Raw genomic sequence first — 12,407 nt, 5'->3', positions numbered from 1 at the left:
CTGACGGGTCATAAACACATCTGAGGTCCGTGTGAATGTGAATATTAAATTATACATACTCACACTATATGATCCCAGGGGGGAAACAGAGTAAGAATCAGAAGCTGTTGGGGTTATATATACATTTTTAGTCATCGCGTCACCAACACCTCTGAGATCTGCTATACTTTGATTATTACAAATGTACATAGTCACAGTATATGATCTCAAAGGAGCCAGAAAAGGAACAGTGTTTCCTCTATTTACAGAATTTCTTTAATACAACCTGCTGACGATACATATAAATGGAAAAAACTACCAGCAATACTTTTTCTAAATACAAATCTTTAAATATTGAGAAATACCTACGTATTGTAAGTATCTACTATGCCATAATCAAACAACTTACAACTCCGTAATATCTTTTGTTGTCACAAAAGAAGAATCCGACGCTAGATAACGGAACCTGCATCACAGAACGGACAAGCGTAAATATCTCGCAAAAACAAAACTAATCAATCAACGGGTGGGGTTTATATACTTTTTGGTTATTCACCAGTCTATGGAAGAAACATGCAGCTCCGCCCATTTAGATGTCACGTTTTACAATTGACACCTGCTCACGTTTTCACTGTTTAACTTGTGCACGTGTTGGGAAAAGTTACAAAATGTTAAGCCGTAAAGGTTTCGATTTCGATCCTCACATGTATATGTATTATGTTGGATAGCTTAAAAAACCCGGCTAACTGTATCATTTCGTTTCTTGTGACTAAAAACATCTATTAATTGCCGTAATCCTAAATAGAAGACATTAAAACAAAATCATTCATAATAGAAGAAAAATAAAATACGCGCTAATATTTGTCATCACTATGGTTTTAAATTTTAAAAAATGCCAGGATTTGTAAGGCGCTTATGGATGTTGGGAAGAATAAGCAAGGTACTGCCCACATTGACATAGTGGTGGGCTAACGTGCCGCCGGAGCCGGAGATCGAACTGTGAACGGGGTTGTTCGAAGTCAGGTATAACAGCTGCTGCGTCACAGTTTTTCTACACTTAGATTTTAATTAGTGCTAATCAAGTTTTAAACATTGTTAAATGATAACTTATATCAGACTTATGTTTCAGTTAGTTTTTCACTACAAAGAGTGTGCACGTCTTTTTAAAATTTACTTAAGAACAATATAGGTTTCAAGGACATTGTAGCTAGAAATTAGCAGTGAATCTCAAAGGTTTTATAAATATTAAACCTTTGAAATTCGCTGAAAAACCATAGGTTTCAGGAGCGTTATATTTAGCTGGACATTTCACTCTTACAAAACCATAGAAATTCCACCATAATAGTTAGTTCAGCTAACTATAACTCGTGCCCCTGCAATGCGCTGCTCATGACGTCACATATTACATCATTCATGGCATGGTCAGTGACTTCATTGATGACATAACTGATGACATCACTGATGGCATCATCCAGTGACTGGGTGTTTCTGTAAAGTTTAAATATGTTTTATATATATATATGCCAGGGTGGATTGAAAAATGAGTGGGTGTATAACTGTCTGGATGGACGATTTAGCAGGTGTATAAGACTGATTGTATAAGTAAGTGATTAAATGTGAGCTGAGCCCTACATCTGTAAAACAAATCCAAAGTTTCTGAGGGTTCACCAATTTATAGACGATTCATTGATGATTTTTCTAAACTCATAACCCCAATCACTAAACTGTTAAGAAAGAATACCAAATTCGAATGGGATCATGCAGCTGAACAAGCTTTTCAAAACCTGAAAAAACAATTCACCACTGCTCCTGTCTTAATGCATCCAGACCCTACTCAGCCCTTCATAGTCGAAGCTGATGCCTCTCAATTTGCCATAGGGGGCATTTTATCTCAGAGACATAAAAACACTGGTTAGATGCATCCCCTAGTATACTATTCTAGAAAATTGTCATCTACTAAGCAAAATTATGCTATAGCTGAAAGAGAATTATTGGCAATAAAAGCTGTTTTTGAAGAGTGGCATAATTACTTGTTGGGTGCTCATCATAGTGTAACAATTTATGCCGATCATCGTAATTTACAATCATTACGAACTGCCAAAGCTCCTTCCGCTCGCCAGTTAAGATGGACTTTATTTTTTAATGATTACAATTTTGTCATCACTTATCAACCAGGAATAGAAAATAAAAAAGCAGACACGTTGTCCGAATAGGGATAAGTGATTAATTAAGTACAAGACAAGAGAACCCACAATATATATTACCTGCACAATGCTTACAAGTAGGTGTGATTGATAGTGACATCATTCAGTACATCAAGACAGAAGTAAAAACAAAAGAAGCTCAGGACTGGCAAAAAGATTACCCTTTATTGCAATGGAAAGATGACCTTCTTTATATGAATAATCAAGTATTTGTACCATCTCGTTTGTTGTGAAATCAAATTGTGCAATTACATCATGATACACCATTGTCTGCACATCCTGGAATCACAAAAACGTACCAATTAATAAAAAGAGGTCACAAAAACTTACCAATTAATAAAAAGAGGTTATTGGTGGCCTTCCATGTTTAATGACATACAAACTTTTGTGGATTTGTGGACACTTGTACAGCATGTACTCAGAACAAAGCAGTGCACCATGCTCCAAGTGGATTATTACATCCATTACTCATACCTATGCAACCATGGCATACAGTATCCCTTGATTTTATTGTAGAGTTACCTCGTACTTCAGCTGGATATACTACCATTTTAACTGTTATTGATCATTTTACACGTATGAACCACTTCATTCCTCTAAAGAAATTACCAACAGCAAAATAATTGACTCAGGTGTTCATGAATAATGTATGATGTTACAACGCATACTATTAAAAAGCATGTTTTCACAATGTCATTTTTACATCGCAAAGTGTATTACAACAAATGGTATTAGAATGCATACCATGACAATGCAAATTTAATAAATGCATTGCAAATGCCATTACAAAACATGACAATACTTCGCATGCCATTACAATGCATATTTTTTTTTTCAAAAATTTATAAAATAAACCCCTGGCATGGGATACAGGGAAAATAGGGGTTTTGGGTGGGGAAGTGTATTAAAATGTGGAGAGAAACTCTCAACACTAACGTAAAAAAAGTACTCGTTGAAAAAATGAATACTCAGTATTAATTTTAATACTCGATTATTGAAAGTATGAAAAATAATAGAAAAATTTCTCAATTTTTGTAGTGGAATTGGAAAGAAGCACCTAACAGATTATCGGCAAAATGTACAAAAAATACACAGACAAAAACGCGAAGAACAGTAAACGGACAAACCACCATTTTAGGAGCTAACCTCATCCAAAAGTCCTACAACCCTTTCCATGACATGAACTTGACCTTCAGGCAAACAAAATGGAGGTCAAAACTAACATAATCCGAAGTAATGGGAATAAAAATAAACGGAAATTAAATTATAGTTTTACACATTATATAAATGAGGGGAAAAAAAGTACACAATACATATTTTTGTGAAAATAAAGGTGGTAGATAAAAAAAGGTATAAAAGGAGCCGACCACCATTTGAAATCCAGTGGTTACCTGACTACCCCAGAGACCACACGCTTATTTTGCTGCTCTCACTGTCAGTTACTGTCACTGTGACATCGCGAAACAGCCTCACAGATACTCCAAGTAAGTAACTTAAATATCAATAGAATATTTAGCTACTATAATAAAATGAACAAAATAATAATTGGAAAATTGTTCATTTTTTAACAGATTCTCAAAAATTTATAAGAGTTTTTGAGAACAGAGAATAGCCTTGTTTTCGCTTCACATTCTCCAAAGTAAGTAAGAAGAAAAATGTAAAAAATTAAAGGTATCAAATAGAAATAAGCTATTATAAAATGATGTACCTGAGAATGTAAAAATAGAAAACCAGCAAAATAAAAAGCATATAGATACCGGAAAATAGCAATGAACAATTGAGAATGTGAGAGGGATATGTTTACAAAAATAATGAAATACGTAGCAACTATAAAGTGTGTTTCTCACAGACGAATGAAGACTAATGGTGTGGATAAGAATAATAAGGAAACAGAAATGGTTGCTTACATTTTGAAAACATGCTGAAGAGTGTGGAGTTAATAAGTACTATTTCACAGCCAAGGGAGCCTTCCTCTGGTGAGAAGATGCATAGTGGTGGGGTTAAGCATATTAATAAGCATATTATCTCCACTTATCATGGTGCTTGTGTAAGGAAAATACTGGATTGTGGTGTGGTGAAGAATGTTTTTGTAAATCCGAGGGGTATGTACCTCAGAGAAAATTTTCCATAGTGGTGCGGAAATAATAAGTATTGGAAAAGAAAGGGGTTCAAGCATGTGTGAAGATACTGTTTATGTTGACGTTAGTAATTACTATTCCTACACAAAGTGCTAAATGCCTCAGGGAAAAAAGATGGATAGTGGTGAGGTAAAATTATAAATACAATCTCCAAAATATTCTTGATACATGAGAAATGCTCAAACTACGCAAACTAGCGAGCGCACCGTAGCACTTTGCCCAGGGCTAATCTTGATGAAGATAGCATTCCAACCCGTTGTTCTTTTGCCCACCATGCCAACACAGTTTGGACCCCTCCATATGTCAATCAATCTGGACCCTGCTCCTTTGCGTACAGGCATACCCTTGCACTTAGGTGGCGTCATCAAACACACAAACAGTGATGGGAGTATGGGCTGGAATGTGTAGTGTCAGGAATAAGGGGACACTCGCAGACATGAACTAGGCTGTAGACGTGGGCCGCTTTAATAAGTGAGACACGCACTCAGTATCTGCTCACTGGGCCAAGACCCTGAGCGGTCTTGAGCCCCTTTATTTAAACCCTTGGGCATACAAGGCACTCATCTGAATCCGTTGCTTTCCTGATGTCTTCGAGTGTTAGGGCAACGGGACATGCTTCGAGAGAGATTATTCAGACAAAATCTTCGGTGTAGTCCTCATCTCCCGGTGCACGGAGCAGCCGGATCGGGCCAGGGTGCCGTGACAAGAAGTCAGCTGGGTTGCTGGCCCCCGGCCGGAAGATCACCTGAAAGTGGTATGTTTGCAGCTGTACTTCCCACCTCTCGATCCGGGGAGGAGCAAGTCGAGATGTGCTGGCAAAGAGCGGGACGAGAGGCCTGTGATTGGTGATCACTCAAAATTCATCCCCATACAGATACAGGTGGAAGTGCTGGCACACCCATGTAATGGCTGAGCCTCGCACTCTATCTGTGCGTACCGCATCTCTGTGGCAGTCAGCGCCTGGCTGGCATATGCGGTGGAGACCCATTCTTTGGACTCGGTCTCTTGCATCAGGACTGCCCCTAGTCCTACGGGCCTGGCATCCACCACGACCTCTGTGCGCCGATGCGGGTGAAAGTACGCCATGACTCGGTCATCAATGAGGGCGTCTTTGACTTCATGAAATGCCAGATCTTCCTTGGCGGACCAGAACCATGGCTGGCCGGCCTTCATGAGGGCACGGAGCAGCTTGGATAGGGATGCCAAGTTAGGGATGAATTGGCCACAGTATGTGGTCGTTCCCAAAAATCTCCGGACTTCGGTGGCTGACGTCAGCAGTAAGGGTATGTAAAGACATGGGCCCCGTGGTTACTGTGCTACACCTGACTGAAGAGCCCCAGTCAGGGTTACATTGGACTAGGTAGGATTTTGTTCTATTTCAGAAAGGACCTGACCTGGCAGTTCGGGCTGGACAGCATTTATTGGAGTAAGGTCAAAATTGCGTTGCAAATGGCTGAGTTCAAACTACGGTGGTATTATTGGCAAAAAACTATGGGTTGGAATGCTACCGTGAGCAATTCCCAGTGGTAAGACAAATTTAAAGCACTCCTCACATCACTTACTGTGTGTTTGAAGGCAAACCCTTCTCTGACTAATCCAGTGGTTCCAAGGGTCTCACACAAAGCATCTCTGAGGTTAGAAAATCATTTGTTCTGAAGAAAAGGTGGGTTCAAATAAATCCGTCCAAATTGTAATGACCGACATATGTTACTCCTTACCTTAAAACATGCATGACTTGTTTTCCAAAAATGTAATATTCAAATAGTTCCTCTTCCAAAACTAGCCCTACCATACGTATTTTTCTCTAACTCTCCTTTTTTAGAATGAGCAGTGATCCTTTGCACCCCAAGTTTTCTTTATTCTTCATTTTTCAGGACACTGTTCTGCTAATTTCCTGTAAGGTTCTCCTTTACCCTTAGATTTGTAGACCTATATAAAAGATATAAACCGGCAAATCAACAAAAACAAACAATTATGGGCCGGATGTAGGAGCCTTTATTTTACAGAATTGGTAAATTTACAGATTCGGTAAATTTACCGATTCTGTAAAATACCGAATCGGTAATTTTACCGATTCGGTAAATCCAAATGTAGGTGGGACTCTTCTGAGTCCCAAAGGCCTTACAGATTCGGTATTTTACCACCCAATTCAATGGGTGGTAAAATACCGAATCCAGGTGTGCATGCACATGTGTGCATGCACACCTATGCCATGTGACAGACAGACATGCCCTTAGGCCATGTCTGTGTGCCACATGGCACACATGCCTGTATTTGGGGTGTTAGAGGGTGTCAAAGTGACACCCCCTGCACCCTTGCTGGAATCGGTATTTACCAAATCGGTAAATACCGATTCGGTAATGCCCATTGTTTCCTATGGGCTTCAATGCCCATAGGAATCAATGGGCATTACCGAATCGGTATTTACAGAATCGGTAAATACCGAATCTTAACGATTTGGTATTTACCGATTCAGAAATACCAACACCCCCCCCCCCCTCTATTTTACCACTTCTTAAATACCAAATCGGTAAAATTCGGTATTTAAGAAGTGGTAAAATAGAATTACCTACATCTAGCCCTATATAAATACAATTAATGATTTCTAAATTTGTAAACAGGTATGTATAAATATTGACTAAGTGACTACGGCTTTCACGTTTACATTGGATGAATTTGCTTTCTCTAACTTAAGATTTCAGTACCAAGGTTTTGAAGATATGTTTGTTATATAAAGTATAAATGGGGGAACTGATGTGCAATATGAGAACTTACATCTATTTTAAGAACTCTTATAGATAAAATAGTTTTATTCCCAGTGTCTTTTCTATTATTTTCAGAAATAGATAGTTTTTGAAACTGACCACTGGTCTCCCACAAAGTCACTAAAGCCTTCAAAAAAGAGCATTGAAACTAAATCATCTCAGTTTTTTATTTCACTTATTATAATTGTATTTTATTATATTGTGTGGTATAGTGCTGCGTAGTAGGAGAGTGCACTTTGTAGCACTAGACCTTTCCAATGTCAAATATTTACAGCTCAGATATTCCTCCTCTTGTTTAACAATTGCAGGAGTCAGCAAGATCTGGAAGTTGTTTTGAAGTTTATTAAATGTTTTGCTGCTTAGGAGAGAATATTGTATTTTGAGGGGTCTTGTCCTTTAAAGCAAAGGAAAGGTGGACCTTGAGACATCTAAGGGGCTGGAAAGCCTCTCTGAAAAGGCTCATTTTCAATCTCATTTGAAAGATGTCAAGTGTGGTTGTTTCCCAGGTCTTGGTTTGGTAAAGTGGTAGACGTAAGGTTTGGTGAGGGGGCGCTAGGCCCTCATCATGCAGGAATACAATCACTCAGTAAGCAGACATGGACACCATGTTGGGGGATAGGTAATGGGCCCTGAGCACGTGCGCTCAGCCCCTTTATTGGCCAGGGCCATGTGCTCTATGACGACTGGTGGTGGGTGGGTGTTAGGTGTATTGTTACAGCAGGAACTCAGACACTAGACCGTGTCTTACGTCAGTACATCCCTCCCAACCTTAGTTAATAAAATTACACTAACTAAAATCCAACCTGTGGGAAAGAATACAGTTCACACAAAACCCATAATTCAATCATGACGACTCCCACATTGTCTTCTTTACTGCTGGTCACTTCAATTGCTGGCAATGGCGTCTTTTCTTGCCTTGGCAGACTTGCAGCTTGTAAGTGGGCTGTACAGTCTATTTCGCTTTGCTTCACATCCTGTGAACGTGCAGAAGTACCTATAGCCGGTCCCAAGTGTGTTGCTTTCCGCTGGACCGTCCTGTACAAAGTGCTCGGTTTAAACTGGTGTCTGTCCTTGACGGGATCTTCAGTTGCAGGTTATCCCTCTCACGGATACCCCTCTCTCGTGGGTGTCCCTTCTTACTGGATGACCCGGAGGCCTTTCTGCCAGGCTTCCACTGGACCGGTGGACATGCCGCCTTGCCTCTTCAACATGTTGAAGGACGTCGCTACGGGTCCTCTTCTCCGTGTCCGAGTTCCACCTGAAAGGGTGCTGTTGGCGCTGGTTCCGTCTTGTGCGACCTTCGGTCTTCCAGGATCTTCTGCGCGAGCTTCAACAGTCCGTCTCTCGTTGGGGACCCGCTGCCACCGGTGTCCCTGAGGCCTCTGCCCCTGGATTTCAACGGCCCTTGTGTCCGTTCCATCCCAAAGGTGGTTGTTAGCAACAAACCGGCCTGCTCGCTTCTGTCCTTCCTGGATGACTGTCGGGTTCGCACGTGGATGTTTGCTTCCAGTGGTGTTACTTTTATCCTAGTCGTGCGTGTGGACTGTTGTGCACCTCTCACGTTCTCCTCGGTGTTTCCCCTTTCGTGTGTCGTAGTGTCTTGGTCCACACTCCTCTTGGTTCTACTCCATTCTCTTATCTTCCTGTCGTCGTGCTTCTCAGACCTCTTCTCCTTTCTTCTTCTTTGGTGGCGTCGTGCCACTCAGACCTCCTCTTCGTCCTTTGGTGGCGTTGTGCCACTCAGGCTTCCTCTCCTTCCTTTTCGCAACGCGGTCTGGTCACCTTGCTGTCTTCCTCTTCCTGGCCAGACTTCTCCAGGCAGCGTGCACTCCGCCTGCTTCCATCCGGTCTTGTCCTGGTTCACGGACACTGTCTCTACTCATCTGTGACTGGACCGGGCGTTGCGATCTTCTCTCTCTCCATAGACGTTGAGTGTTGACTTGTGGTTGGTGAAGTTCGTTAGTCGCTGATCGTGGACTGTGTCTTGGTGTTCGAACTTCTGGGACCTCTGGCCGGTCCACTCTGCCGATGCAGGCAGGCTATCTTCGGTCCTCTTGTGGGATACTTGCTGTGTTGCGGTTTGTTGACCCTTGCTTCGGTCACCTCCCTCTGCGACCCCCGGTGGGTCGGCTTTTGGTGCGGCCATCTGGCTGGCCAGCTTCTTGGGTGCGTCACATGTGTGACCGTCCGGGTTCTTCGTGCGACCGTCTGAGGGGGTCGGCTTTTGGTGCGCCCATCTGGCTGGCCGGCTTCTTGGGTGCGTCACATGTGTGACCGTCCGGGATACTTCGTGCGACCGTCTGAGGGGTCGGCTTTCTTGGGTTACCAGCGGGGTGGTCTTCTGCGTGAGTCCTCACGCTTCGCCATCTTCTGTTTGGTCGCTGTTCGCTCCGTTCCGGTGCTGTAGCGTTGGCGCGCTTTTCATCTGCGCTCTTCCTGTGCTTCTTTGAGGTGCGGAGGGTTACGTCACCGCTCCGAGCTTCTTCGTGTTCAGGTTGCTCCCGTTACTTTACGGGGTGTGCTTGCTTTCTTCTAGGGACCCTGGAGCAGTGTCGGCGGTCGTCGCGCTTCCTCACTGTGTCGCACTTGCCTGGTGGGGAGTCTCGTGGTGGTGCTCCTTTCTCTTCTTGCGGTGTAGCGACAACCTGTGGCCATCAGGTGCCGCTCCGCTGTCGTTGATCGGTCTCCGTTTGGCTTGGTGCGTCCAGTGGTCTGTGCTGCTGCTCTGTCGTCCTTCTTCTGGTGCTGGGAGTTTCTTCACTCCTTGCGCCGTCCTGCGCACTCTTGTCGGTGGCTTGGCATCTCTCTTACTGCGTGGCGTTGGTGCGCCAGTCCTGCGCAGCTGTGTGTGTGGCTGGTTGCAATTTACCCTGGTTGCAGGTAGGTTGTTGCAGTTTGCAGTCTCTGTCCTATAGTTACGCCTAAGGGCACTACGTTTCCCCTGAGCACCTTTGTGTGCTGTACAGTTGTCCCTGTTGCTGGCCTTTCCTGGGCCTGTGCCTTTTGGCCTGCAGTGTTGCCCGCTGGCCACTGGGTGGCAGTGCTGCCTTTTCCTTCTCTGCAGTTTCTTCACTGCAGCCGGCTCTCTTCTTCTCATGGACTGGGCCCTCCCCGCGGATACCTGCTGCTTTGGATGCACACTGGCCACTCCTCAGGACACGCGGGTGCAGGGATCACCGGGGGCTCCTCCTGACAGCCGGTGAGTTTTGAGGTCCTTTCCCATTCCGCCGGGGCTTTGCGTGGAGGGACGCTCGTGCCCTTCTTGTTCCCCCTGTGATCATTTGCTGTGACGGAGGAAGAGGGGGTCATGGCCTACGCTGCTCTGCGGGGCCTGATAGCACACTTCTAGGCGCGCTGGCGGCATGCAGTCTTTTCCCTGGTCCCCCTCCCCTCACAGCAGGCCCTTTCAGTTCACGGGCAGCGGCGGAGGGGGGGGTGCTCTGAGCTTCTGCGGGCCGCACGCTGGCCTCATTGCCCCTTGCCCACGCAGTCTCTCGTTGCTCTCCCCGCCCGCGGCAGCCTTTCACCTCACATGCTGTGCGGGGCGGGGGAGGGCCGGTGCTTCTGCTGGGGGCCTCTTCGCATACACCCACAAGGCGCCATTCTCATACGGGTTGGCTCTGCTTTAATTACTCGGCGCCCGGCAACTCTTCACACGCTGCGGGCGCTTCTCTCTTAAGTTCATTCACCCCGCCGCCTCTCTTCACATACGCGGTGGGGACAGGGGACGCTTTGGGCAGGCCGCGGGTGGGCTCCGCTGGCCCTGCTTTTCCTAATGTTCATAGTGGGCCGCCATAATTATGCGGGCGGGCTTCGCTTACCTTCTGGTCATAGGGGGGGTCGCTGCAGGCACATGCGGCCACCCAGGCACTTCCCGGCTCACCTCAGGCCCATGGGCCTCCTCAATAGCTACGTCCGTGGCGGGTGGGCTCCGCTGGCTTTCCTCGGGTCCGGCCACCGGTGCGGCCGCGCAGGTGGGCACTGCTCGGTCCGCCTCTCTTCGCTGGGCTCTCACTTTCGGCCGGCGGGCCTGCTCTACCACGCAGGTGGGCTCTGCGGTGGTCGCCTCTCAGCGCAGCTGACTCGGGTGGGCACCGGTCAGTCTGCTTATCATCTGGCAGACGTGGGGTGTGGGGTGAGCTCCCGGTCACCTCGTGTGGCATCCAGGCCCGGGGCACCGCACACTCCCCGCGGGCCTCACTGCAGGCCGGCGCCGATCCTGTGGGGGAGGGGGGTGCACAACGTCGCCTCTCAGCTCTCTCCTCTTCCCCCACGATGTGTTCCTTTCAGCTGGCACGCATGGCATTGCGTTACACCCTCATCGCCATTGTAAGGTTTGGTGAGGGGGCGCTAGGCCCTCATCATGCAGGCATGCAATCACTCAGTAAGCAGACACGGACACCATGTTGGGGGATAGGTAATGGGCCCTGAGCACGTGCGCTCAGCCCCTTTATGGGCCAGGGTCATGTGCTCTATGACGCCTGGTGGTGGGTGGGTGTTAGGTGTATTGTTACAGCAGGAACTCAGACACTAGACCGTGTCTTATGTTAGTACAGTAGATATGCACCTTAAATTCACCAGACGTCGTCTTCATATCTACGTACAAAACGATTTACTCCACAATATCGACTTTCAGTATAGTTTCAAGATATATAAAGGTAAGTATAGATGTTCTATTCTTCCCTCCACATGTACTTACCTTGACAGTAGGTTGGTAGTCCATATGGTGGAGTAGGTATTTTTGAAGCTCGATCTAACACAGGATATTGACACAGTCATCTGGTTGTAGGTCGTGCATGTGCCTTTCAGGTGAATGTTGTGTGAGTAATCAGACTTGTTTTTCCTGCTCAGTGGTTGCAGCTGGGTGTGTACTGCGTTAGTTTGGGCAAGCCCCCGCCCCTCATGATTTAAAACCGTGCTCCCCTTCCCTAACTATTATGCTGCTGGGAAGCGATACTTATTGTGTAGTATAATTTACAGAAATGTCATCTTTAGGTTTGAAGACTTAAATATCTTGGGGGCAAAACTTTTGGGCGAGAATATTGTAGACCAAAATAGCAAGAGCGTAAGTGATTATAGATAAGTAATTACTTAAAAACACTAAGAAGGGCTTGGGCTCCACCTCAGATCCATTTTGTTTTTCAAGGCATTTGATTGGGCAGCACTTAGCCCACACATGAAGTAGTTACACCACGCCCACAGGAGAGAGACATTAACCAAGCTGAGGACAGAAAAGAGGGACTTTACAGGGTGTGACCCATTGACTGTATTGGAGCGCCCCTCCCCCATGGGTAGTAGCAAGGTATCTCTATTCTGTTGTG

This window comes from Lissotriton helveticus, chromosome 7 (assembly GCF_964261635.1).
Source record: "Lissotriton helveticus chromosome 7, aLisHel1.1, whole genome shotgun sequence".
NCBI lineage: Eukaryota > Metazoa > Chordata > Amphibia > Caudata > Salamandridae > Lissotriton > Lissotriton helveticus.
Note: the sequence above shows the minus strand (reverse complement) of the source record.